The sequence below is a fragment of the Myotis nattereri genome (assembly GCF_964212035.1).
Source record: "Myotis nattereri genome assembly, chromosome: X".
Classification (NCBI taxonomy): domain Eukaryota; kingdom Metazoa; phylum Chordata; class Mammalia; order Chiroptera; family Vespertilionidae; genus Myotis; species Myotis nattereri.
Genome location: NC_138078.1, coordinates 87,738,700 through 87,750,919, shown reverse-complemented (window position 1 = coordinate 87,750,919; position 12,220 = coordinate 87,738,700). Strand labels below are relative to the sequence as shown.

The following is a 12,220-nucleotide window of genomic DNA, read 5'->3' as shown; positions in this document are numbered from 1 at the left end:
CAGCTGATCGATGTTTCTCTCTCATCGATGTTTCTAACTCTATATCCCTCTCCCTTCCTCTCTGTAAAAAATCAATAAAATATATTAAAAAAATAAAAATAAAAACGCTGGATTGATACTTTAGCTTTTTAACTCTTTATAATGAAAATTTCAAACAGATATAAAAGTAGAGACAATTATACATTGAACTCCCTTGTACCCATCACCCAGCTTCAACAATTATCAACATCAAAAGCCACTTGTCTGTGCCAAAACCGGTTTGGCTCAGTGGATAGAGCGTCGGCTTGCGGACTGAAAGGTCCCAGGTTCGATTCTGGTCAAGGGCATGTACCTGGGTTGCGGGCACATCTCCAGTGGGAGATGTGCAGGAGGCAGCTGATCGATGTTTCTCTCTCATCGATGTTTCTGACTCTCTGTCTCTCTTCCTTCCTCTCTGTAAAATATCAATAAAATATATTTAAAAAAAAAGCCACTTGTCTGGTTTAGCAACAACAGAGCCTAAAATTAAATTCTCCGATAGTCCAATTCTCCATGGAAAGGGCTTCTTTTATGATCCCACTAAAGTGTATATAAAATTGTGTGTGTCTGTGCATTTGGAAATACAGAGAAAGGATCCATAACTTCTGTTAGGTCCTGTGACATGGCCCCATCCTCTGACTCCCCCAGAAATCCCATCCTGAAGAAAGCCTTGTTCCCATAAAAAGAAAATTTATTTAAGACATGACCTCTAGAAGTTTGGATATAAGTTAAACATTACCCTTGATGACTTTTTCTGATTCTTCAAAACTAGAATATTAAGGCGATAGGATAGTAAATAAGTATTGGGGCCAGGGAGGTCTGTAATATGGAATTGTGTGCCCACAGAGAATATGTCTAGATAGGTGTGGTCTATAGTTCTACCTGTGAGCACTGGTTGCTTAGGTATGTGTTTAAATTAGATGAGAAAGTTTGACAAGTGGATGGTTGTTGATTATATACAGTCTTCATTTATTCATTTAGCAAGTGTTTATGGACTATCTAATAGCACCAGGCACTGTGTTAGGCCCCAGAGCTACAGTAACAGTCTCTACTTTTGTGAACTTGTATTCTTATTTGGAAAACAGATGTTATCCCAATCTATATATATAAAAGCCCAGCGACTATTACAGTGGAACCACCAGAATGACCAGAACGACCAGTCGCTATGATGCACACTGACCACCACGAGACAGACGTTCAATGCAGGAGCTGCCCCCTGGTGGTCAGTGCGCTCCCACAGCAGTAGTGCTGCTCAGCCAGAAGCCTGGCTCATGGCTGGCGAGCGCAGCAATGGTGGCGGGAACCTTTCCTGCCTCCATGGCAGCACTAAGGAGCGGTAAGCCAAGCGGTAAGGAGCAAGCAGGCGGGCAGCTAGGAGCAAGGTGGGCAGTAAGGAGCGAGCCGGAGGGTGCTTAGGAGTAAGCAGGCAGGCGGTTAGGAACGAGGGATCCTGGATTGCGAGAGGGATGTTTCACCAGCGGTTTAGGCCTGACTGGGCCTAAACTGGCAGTCAAACATCTTCTGAGGGGTCCCAGATTGTGAGAGGGCTCAGGCCAGGTTGAGGGACCCACCCCCCATGCACGAATTTCATGCATTGGGCCTCTAGTTATTTAATAAGCATATATCCATAAAATATGGTAACTGCTAAAAATGAAAGGCATGGAATAGCATATACGAATGCCCAGCATTGGCAATGAGCAAGAACTGTATCTGCACCCTAAATCATAGCTACAATGATCAGGAACTCAAATCTTAAGTGCAGCTGATGCTCAGTTCATGAGGAAAATCCGAGTGCATGAGGAAATTGGAGGGACAGGGAAGCAGAGGACAGACCCTGTGGGGCATTGTAAACCATAGTGAGTTTTATTTTTGAAAACTATGGGACGCTTTTAAAGTTCTTAGCACAGGTACTGGAAGGGGGGAATTAAGTTGAGATGATCAGATCTGCATTTAGAAAAGATAACTTTCTGGTATGTGAATATCAGATTTGGGGATGGAGCTCAAGTGCAGGGTGAGTGACCGATTCAGTAGCTATTGTAGAAGTTCAGGTGAGAGATGATGGCTGATGTTAGGGGGGTGGTGATGAAGATGAAGCAAATTGGACGCTGGAGTGGAATACCTTATTCCACTAAACTATTTTGACATATCCCATTGCAATGGAAAGTTTGAGCCTCACTATATGTATTTGTTACATAAAATAGAGCTTCCTGATAGTTCAGCTGTTTAGCTAGGGTTAAAGTCCCAGGACATTCCAAAAGCCACGCAGTAAGTGGCCAAGCCAGGCCTCAAGCACAGACACATGTTCAGGTTGTGTATACAGGATAAAAACTACTGATTAGTTCTGTAAAAAGAGTTGATCATGTCATCTTAGCCTCAGTCGATCAACACAAGATATTGACCGTGCAATGTGCAGAAAACATTAGTATCCACTAAAATAGCCTCTAGTGTACAAAGAAATAAGCACCACCTCAATATGTACAATACACTCAATGAATGAATTCTAAACATTGAATAGATACTATTGAACCTAGCACTCGGCTCTGCAAAATTGCCAAGGGCAACTCACAGGGTGGATAGGCCCAGGAGTCTGTTTGATAGGCAAATTTCTAACTATTGGGATGGGACTATGCAGAAAGTCAATGATCTTAGGTGTAAGTAAAGGAAACGTAATGATTTTTTCTCCTAAACAAAAAAAGTAGCAAGTCTGTTGATTTCTCTCATGATTCCTCTTCAACAATGGTGGTTTCCCCCTCTCTTTTAGGACCTGTATCAGATTGCCATTAAGAAAGGGGCAATAGCCCTTTAAGTCTAGGCTAGCTAAATAAGAAAGTCCAAAAGGTGGTCTTCTGAAGGCCTTTAGTTTCTAGAGGAGGTATGTGCACAAGTTATCTCATGAGCCTCAGTTTATAGTAACTCTCTGATTGGTCTGGCTGATCCTGCTCTGCCCCCTCCCCAGAATCACTGGGACTGGGAATGAGCTAGCTGGCAACCTTCTAGCTTACGTCTCAGATCACCACCCAGCTACCTGTCTTCCATCTCCATCCTTTCCTGAATCTTGCCAGTCTCCCATTCACTGTCTGCCATCTTTACTGCTGCCCATTTCTGGGTTTACATCACATTTCTTACCACGGCCTATTGTCTTTCATGCAGCATCACTGGAAACCCTTGAGACACCGCTTTCCACCACTCTTGCCCACCACTGACTGTGGTTCTCCATCCTGGCTGGTGTCAGAATCACTAAGCAGAACTTCTTACACATGGAGATTCCTTGGTCTGATTGTGTGTTGGGTTCTCTAGAGGGTGAGTCCCGGGAATATGCCTGTTTAGAAAGCTTCCCAGATGTGTTGGAAACAGTGGACTTATGTTTTGGCATCCCTGCAAACTCTAAGGGGAATGGTTTCAGATTTCCAGAGAAGGGAACATGGGTCAGCATATTGGCCCTTAAGTTCCTCTCAAGAAAGAATTTACCATTCCGTCAAGCATTCTTATTCCATTGAATTAGAATAATACAGTGGGGCCTTGACTTACGAGTTTAATTCATTCCGAGACCGAGCTCGTTAAGGAGCTCGTTAACTCAAATTACTCTATCAACTCAATGCAAAAAATCGGCCGAGAGACAGCTGGTATCTCAAAAAACTCGTTAGTCGGGACACTCATAAGTCAAGGCCCCACTGTAGTACTAACCCTAGCTGATACAGAAGAGACATCCGTTTCCATTCACCGTAGCAACGACCATTTATTGAGTGCCTAGTATGTGGTAGTCACCATGCTCAGTATTTTCATCGTTTTTAAAATTTAATCATTTTAAAAATCTTATGAGGATTCTTAACATTATTCAGATGAGAAAAAAAGACACTCAGAGGAGTTAAACAACTTGCCCAAGAGGAAGTGGGCAAGTTAGGGTTTGAACCCAGGGCTATCTGATGGCAACATTCATGCTCTTAGCCACTGGGCCTTCATTGCATAATAAACAGGCAGCAGGCTTGAGAACCAGAAGAAGGCCTCTCTCCTTCTGGGTTCTCCACGCTTATTACAAGGTGCTCTGCAGTGTGGGCGAGACCACCGCCCCCCCACCCACCCACCCCCTCCTCACACTTGCCGGGGCAGTTGGGGCAGATAAGAACTACCAGCTGCCCATAAAGAATTTGATTTCACTGGTGAGTCTCAGGAAAATGGTTGTGATAACAAACCTGAGGCAAAATCGTGTTTTGTACATCCTGTCTGTTTTTAGGTTATTTCATCTGTACCATTTCAGCTGAAGTCTCAGCTACTCCCCCTATTTCGCTGTGATGCTGTTACTCGCTGTGAAACCACAGTTGACCTGAGATTGCCAGCACTGCGCTTGAGTCTGCTGGCAGCAGCAGGCATCCCTTGATGCCATTGTCTTCCTGACCACGGCAACTCCCAGGGTCTCCTCCCCCTGGGTAAGCATCAGTCTGTGTTCACTGGCGCAGCCAGCGGCTTTTGTTCAAGCTCCGGAGGAGCGGAATAAACACAAAAAGGTACCCTCTCCTTCATGGCTGTGAAACCACTGTAATCAAGCCCAAGTGTTCTGCTAGTGGCAAGAAGTTGATGGATCTGAGGCAGAGTTCTAAGAAGTGGACAAGAAACAAAAGGATTTTGTAACAGATGGGATTCCTGTTGAGTTATTAACATTTGTGTCACAGGTTCTATTTCTGCTACATTCACCAGGGACACATTAGTTTTGATCCTGCTATTCAAAAGGAAGCTGTAAGGTGACTAATACAAAGGCTGCCCGTTACAGAAATCCTGTTGGAATGCGGTACACTATTAATTGTTCTAAGATTCCCCATAATTAAAATGAAATAGTTGCTAATGTTCCTGTTTTTAAATGCAAAACTGTGTTTTTAATATAACCCAATGTAATGCTTGCACCAGATACTTATAGTAAAATTTGTTTTGAGCATTTTTTCCCTCATTGTGCGATATACTACATATTATTTTCAATTGTGTTCCACAGTATTATAACCCTGATAAAGCACATAATGAACACTTACCAGTCAATAGAAAGGATTTAACCATTTCTGATTATCTATGGAAATCAAATTATCCCACAGTGCTTCCTGAACAATCACATCCTAATGTAAGGGGTAAAGCAACAACACATACAGACAATGGAAACTGTTCAGCCAGATGAACCATTCATCCATACAATGGCCCCACGTGAAGATTAGAGGCATCCCATTTGCCACCTTCTGAAATGCCTCCTTGATCCAGCGTGCACAAGTAGAGAGAGAGAAATAATTTGACAAGGGCAAAGTGTCTGTCAGCTGTCTGAAGTGACAAACGGGCATAGTGAGTTTTCTTTGTCACATCTAGAGACACAAAAGCAGGAAGGACAATCTCTGGTTAATCTTTCAGGAGAGTCCAGATACAGAGGCTGCTTCTGTTCAGAGTGCAGCGGCTGGGGAAGACGTGATTTTATATATAGGCGTCCCTCTCAAGAAACACAGGTCTCTGTCCGATTGCCCTCTTCCTGCCATCTGAGAGTATAGATTGACGTTACTTTCCAAACCAGGTCAGGCTTTTATAAAAGAAAAGTCCTAGAAGGGCACCACCCCGAGAGAAACCTTGCCTTTTATTTTGTCCCAAATCTGAAAAACAATTGTCTCCAAGGTTTTCTCGTTGTCTTCAGAGTTCACCACATTTCCTCTCAGGACTGTATTTGAAAAGCTCCTGGAAATGCTACCTGACCACCTGTCCACAGTTTCTTCCCTGAGCGCAATTCGACAGCCACAAGCAAATAGGCACCTGGGATTTAGGTGGAGGGACCAACCGACTAAGTTTGACTGCAGGCTAAGCCCCCAGTGCCGACAGCCTCTGGAAAGCAGAACATGCATTCAGGATGCATTATGCAGCTTGAGCATGTGTATTTTGACTCCTTGGGGTTTGCTGTTGTAGTTGTAGTTTTTTGATTCAAAATCACCCCAGGAACCCAGTGTAGAAATGATCTCAGTGTAATGATCCCAGAGTAATTTTTCAATGCCACATTTGATTGTTTTCTTTAAAAAATATTTTTTTATTGATTTGAGAGAGGAAGGGAGCAATGGAAACATCAATGATGAGAGAGAGTCATTGATCAGCTGCCTCCTGTGCGCCCCCTACTGGAGATGCAGCCCACACCCTGAGCACATGCCCTGACCTGGACTCCAAACTGTGACCTCCTGTGTCATGGGTCAACTCTCAAGCACTGAGACACACCAGCTGGGCCACATTTTATTCTAAGTATGTAGATGCTACCAACAGGCATGCCAGCCTTCTGGTGCGGAATGGACTGTCTACAGACACTTTGGACTATTTTTTCCTGAAGCAAGTCTGTTTCCTAGAAGCATTTGCCTAATTAGCTCTTTTAACTTATTCTTACTGAAGAGAATATTGGATGCTAGGCTCCCAAAACTTATGTTGTGTCCAGTATCACCATAGGTCCCATCAGCAGAATTCTATGACAATTAGTTTCTATTGTTGATTGCCCAACTGTCTGGTCAAACATCAATTTCTCCACCATCTGTTTGGAAATTTCTGACACGAGAAAAGGAACCGAGCAAAGCAAACATTTTCAGCCTGTCTTTTGACAAAAGCAAACCTCTCGTGCGGCCGTTTCCTCCTTCCTTTCTCCGCAGGTTGGCACACAGCACAATGCTTGGTTGGAAAGCGGCATCCGCACATATATCAGCGACCGAGCTGCAGAAGCGGCATTTAGGACACTGTGCGCACTCAACAAGATAGAGCTTTAATCAAAGCCAAATATTACATTATCAGTGGCAATGAAATTTGCTCACAAAGCTGGGCTCATCAGTGTTTCTATCCCAACTATCTTTTCCCCCCCACCTCCTATTTTCTCCCCCTCTGTTGGCTCTTTAGAGCTGCAGTAAATCATGTTGTGAAATAAGATGAGTTTGAATAGCGAGAGCATTACGATTTCACATTCTGCGGCATAACAATGAACTGCCTGCATTAGAATTCAGTGTTGTTAGTAAGGCTCACAGAAAGGATCATCTCCTGCGGTGGCAATTTCCTATCCATCCAGAACAGTGGGTTTTGCTACCACAGCCAACATCCACCAGGCCTTGTGAGTTTCAGGTAGGGCCTCATCAGTCACCATAGTTCCCCTGTTCTGAACTGCATGACGCCCAATTCCTGCTTAGACACAAGGGGGTCAGCAGAGGTGATGGATTCTATGTGGGTGTCATGTTGATCACACGGAGGGAAAGGTAGTTCAAATGAGCACATGTGCGAGGCAAGGCCACTCCAAGGAAGAGGGCCGGTGCCCAGGCACAAGCCTGCAGGCCTGTCAACTGTGTGGAGCGCAGTGATGCCATGTGCAGGTCTGAAGGGGGCAGGCAGGAGGCCTACCCAGCTTCTCCCAACTCTGTTGAACAGCCTGCCTATTCAGGGGCCTGGGTAGCTGCTGCTAACCTCTGTGCCGTGCTCCAGTCCAGGCCCGGGAGTTTGTGGAGAATGGAGTGGAAGCATGCGTGGTCAATTTGGTGGGTAGGAAGTACTTGGAAGGTGATGGAAAAATTCATGTTGAGATCCCCAAACAAAGCTTTTGTCTTTGAGCGCCATCAATCTCTCCCTCCCTCTTCTCCCCTCTCCTCTGTGCGTAGAGGGGCTTTAGTGTCTGAAAAAGCCAGAGAAGAAACATTATCCCACTTCCTCACAAATGAGGCCAAATGAGGAATTCCTTAGGGGATAAACTCTCCATGCTTGGAGTGAAGTGGGAGCTCATTTTTGTTTATTTTTTAATATTAAAGTTCCTAAGGCAAAGTCGGTCAGCAGTTTGAGTCTGCAGAAAAGGTTAGCACTAAGCAAGAAGATTTTTTCCCAATTGATTATCATAATGAAACTCTAAACCCCTGAAAGCCTGAAATTTGGCACATTTCAAATCTTTATTGAGGGCTAATTGCTATGCCTAGTTAGGAGATAGATGAAGTTTTTAGTCTTAAAATTGACAGAGAGATCAGAAGAGAGATAATATGCTGATGAGAAACATGTTTGCATTTTCTTAACTCAAAAATAGTTTTCTAATTAGGGTTTTGACAGGGAAAGTTAACCTCTGCAGGGCTCTGGAGTGGAAGTAGATACTTTGATTTCTAATCATCGACTGTGACCTGGAATGCATGTCGACTGTGAATTCCTGCTTGGAGAAGTAAAACCTAAGGTAATACAGGAATAAAAGCAAAATGTGTTTTTAGTTCCTGGAAAATGTGACTACTAGCAACAGGAGCAATGCTTGTGAATGGTTTCTCCTCCCAGTAGGAGAAATGAGATTGCTAGGAATACCTCTAAAAGAATAGTGCGGCAAGAGTCCTGGTGGGGTCTCACCCATTTACTCACCACAGGAACTCTGCAAAGGCAAGGACTATCGCCTGAATTGCTGCTGGCAGCCAGGTCTCTTGGTCCCATGGGAGAGATGAAAGGCGTTCAAGACTGAGTGGCTTCTGGGAAATTAGGGACAAAGACTCCTCTATTTTAAAATGTGCTAAAGTCTCTTCTTCCTGTGTTGTCCCAAGAGAAGTAATTCGCAAACAATATCAATCCCGCACCTCAGTCAATGAGGAGAGATCAGAACATCACTCTGACTAGACAGGTTCTCAGCAGGAGCAACAACAAAATTTTTCTCTGGAATGTTTACCTCTCTTGATACCATTTTACTTTTCTCCTCCCTTCTCAGCCAAATTCCTCAGAAGAGTGGTCTAGTCTAGAGTCACTGTCTCCATTTGTCTGCCTCCCAGTCACTTCTCAACCCACTGCATTATGTTTTCCTTCCAACCCCTAGGCCAGGCGTGGGGAACCTTCTTTCTGCCAAGGGCCATTTGGATATTTATAACATCATTCGTGGGCCATACAAAATTATCAACTTAAAAATGAGCCTGCTATATTTGGTCAAACATTTCATTAGCTCACCCCTAATGCCTTGGCAGGGCCAGACTAAATGATTTTGTGGGCCTCATACGGCCCATGGGCCAGATGTTCCCCACCCCTGACTTAGAACCAACCCCAACACCCATCCATGATCATGACTCCATCGGGGATGTTCTAAGCATGTTAGCCCAAGGCCTGTGTCAGAAAATCCAAGCACTCTTTTTAGTCTTGTTCTAGCTGGTTTGATGTAGCATCAGCATTTGACATTTGACCTTCCTCCATCAAGTTCCCTGTTGGTTAATGTCACACTGCTCTCATTTCATTTCTACTCCTTCACAGACTTTTTGCAAGCTCCTCTTCCTCTGCCCAGTCTTTAAAGGCAGGCATTCCTAAAAGCTCTCTTGTAAGTCATAGGCTTTTTTACTTGCCATGCTCCTCATGGGCTAGCTTGGATACGCATGTGCCACACAAATATAGCTTCATGCCTGCCCTCTCTTTTGTGCTTCAGTTCCCTTTATCTGACTGTTTGATTGGCATTTCTAACATTAAAACCATCATTCTCCCAAACCAGCCACTTATTTTGTATCTCTTACCCAATAACTTATATCACCACTGTCCCCCCAGTAAGTTACTTAAACCAGAACCTGGGTGCCATCCTTGAGTCCTTCTTTGCCATGTTTTTTCCATATCTTAGATGAACATAGTCTACCTCTCAAATCTGCTCAGCCTGCTCTATCCCCATGCCACTGCCATAGCTCAGGTCACCAACACCTGTAGCCTGCCTCCTACAGCAGACCCTTAACTCGTTTCCCTTCACCCTCCTTGTTCTTTTCCAACGGGTTCTGCCACACTGTGGTAAGAGTAGTCCTTCCCAATTGTAACCCTAATCAGATCACTTCCTTGTTTATATCTCATACACATCTTCCTGTGACTGCACGGAAAAGTCTCCGGTTTTTAGAATGCATTATAAGGTTTGCCATCATCTAGACCAGTGGTTCTCAACCTTCTGGCCCTTTAAATATATTTCCTCATGTTGTGACCCAACCATAAAATTATTTTCGTTGCTACTTCATAACTGTAATGTTGCTACTGTTATGAATCGTAATGTGAATATCTAATATGCAGGATGGTCTTAGGCGACCCCTGTGAAAGGGTCGTTCGACTGCCAAAGGAGTGGCGACCCACAGGTTGAGAACCGCTGATCTAGACTTTTCTTATCTACCCGGTCTGATCTCTTACCCCACTATCCTTTTCGCTGTATATTCCAGCTATGCTTAAGGGTTTTTTTTGTTTGTTTTTTCAGTTTTTCAAAATTGCCAAGTTCTCCCTTTCTCCTGGACTGTCATACCTGCCATCTGGGAACAGCTTCTACCTCTACCCTGCCTCCTTTCCTCCCAGCAAATGCCTTCATGGTTCATCGAAGTGCTATTTACTCAGAGGGGCTCTTAGGTCCTACTGCAAAACCTGCTTGCCCCTGCATAACGCTTATTACACTTTAATACAATCACTTGCTTGTTTTTCTGCTAAACTGTAACATCTGTGAGGGTAGTAATCGTATGTGTCTTATTCATCACTTTATCCCCAGTACTAGCACAAGTGCTCAACAAACATTTGGTGAATGATTGATTTATTGTGTGCAGGAATTACAGGAAAGGAGGTAGGAGAGAACTACTTATGTATTTGTTATTTTGGAAGAATGGTTAATAGTCAATGGGAAATGACAGGAATTATTCAAATACTTCATGGTCTTTTCTAGGGGAAATGTTCTTATACTCAGAGAACTAGAAACCTGAATGACTGAGCCAAGAGAGGGAGGAAGATGGGCAAGCCCTCCTTGCTTGCCTATTCTCTTTCTTCCATTGAGCTCTCATGTATATGCCAGCCGCCACCTACTCCCTTCCCATCCTAGGTGTATGTCTAGAGCTAATACAAGCTTTTCAGAGAGAACTCATCCACTCCCTTCTCCAGATACAGTAATTTCTTGCCTGCTGCTTACTCTGTAAACTGCAAATGGAAAAGAAAACAAACAAACAAAAAAACCCTTGAGGTTGCAAAATAGATGCTGAAAATGGTAAAGATGCAAAAGAGAAATCAAACTTGGCACCTACATGTTTCTGACTGAGCAACATACTTTTCCTTTATCCGAAGATATTTGATTTTGGAGCAACAAAGTTCTGGAGAATTCAAAATAGCATTTTGAGCATGTGTAATGCCATATTGTCTCCTGTACCTTCACAAAGACATGCTGAGATGTGTTCCTTTGAATGTTCACACATGTGGCTATTTGAATGTATGATTCAAAAGGAAGAGGAAAAAGAAACAGAAGGGAAAAGACCTGGAAGTGGTATTAAGCACCATGAAGCAAAATCGATCTTCCTCTGCCGTGTCTCCCAGGAAACTGTGTGCTCCACATCGCCCAGAGCAGAAGCCAAATCACCTACGCTTAGCGGTTGGGCTCATCAGCTGCAAAGGGCTTTCCAAAAGCTTCATAAAAAAACAAGAATTCAAATAATAACGAAAAGTGGAGAGGAGAGGGACGCCTTGCAGTTCTGGCGAATTGCAATGGCAGCCATTTGAGATTCTACTTTTAGATCCAGTTCAGGAAGAAAGGCTGCCTTGCTTCTCAATACTGTATTATGATTCTACCCTTAATTATTAAATATATTAATGATGTATCTGCCTACTTTTAGAATTGTAATCAATATTTCCCCTGAAAACAGCCATTGTTAAGTAGCAAATGTCATCAAGAATGAGCAAATGTGGTGTTCATTTCCTATACATTCAGCTTCCCCACAGCCATTGAGCTACTCTTCTGAGAAAGGATATGTACACTGGGTGTTTTGTTTCACCATGATGCCATGTTAAATCAGCACCGAAAATTCTACACTATGGCTGATTGTAACTATTTCTATAATGTGGATTTGCATGTCCCTCTCTGGGCCTTTTCTGCTTTCTCCATCTTCTCATAATCTCCCTTTGTTAATGTAATTGTGTATGTGTGTGTCTTTTTTTCTATCTCCTCCTTATAGCTGTCTATTTCTGTCTTATTCTGAAACTTTCTCTTAGAAGATATAACTGTCTATGCCTTTCTCTGGCTCTATTAGTCTCTCATCTGCTAGTCTCTATGCATTCGTCTTTTTTTCTGTCTCTCTTCTTGGTAAATTTGTACTCACCCTTGGAGGACTGAAGGATTACTCACCTTCTTTATAAAGCTTTCCATGGCCTTTCCTCCCTACTCTTTCCTAAACCCCTACACCCTTTATTTGCCTCTCTCATAGCCCTTTCACACTGGACTGAAGTTTGCACTAAGAAGGAC

At 43.4% G+C, this 12,220-nt stretch overlaps 1 pseudogene across 1 annotated transcript in view; it reads left to right on the top strand.

Moving 5' to 3' along the window:
* LOC308511749 (large ribosomal subunit protein uL23-like) overlaps positions 1-4,393 on the top strand; it is a 138,732-nt pseudogene extending 134,339 nt beyond the window's left edge. Inside the window, exon 4 of the transcript in view lies at positions 4,250-4,393. The product of the transcript in view is annotated as a large ribosomal subunit protein uL23-like (transcript). The remainder of the gene's footprint in view (positions 1-4,249) is intronic.
* Positions 4,394-12,220: the final 7,827 nt, after the last annotated feature.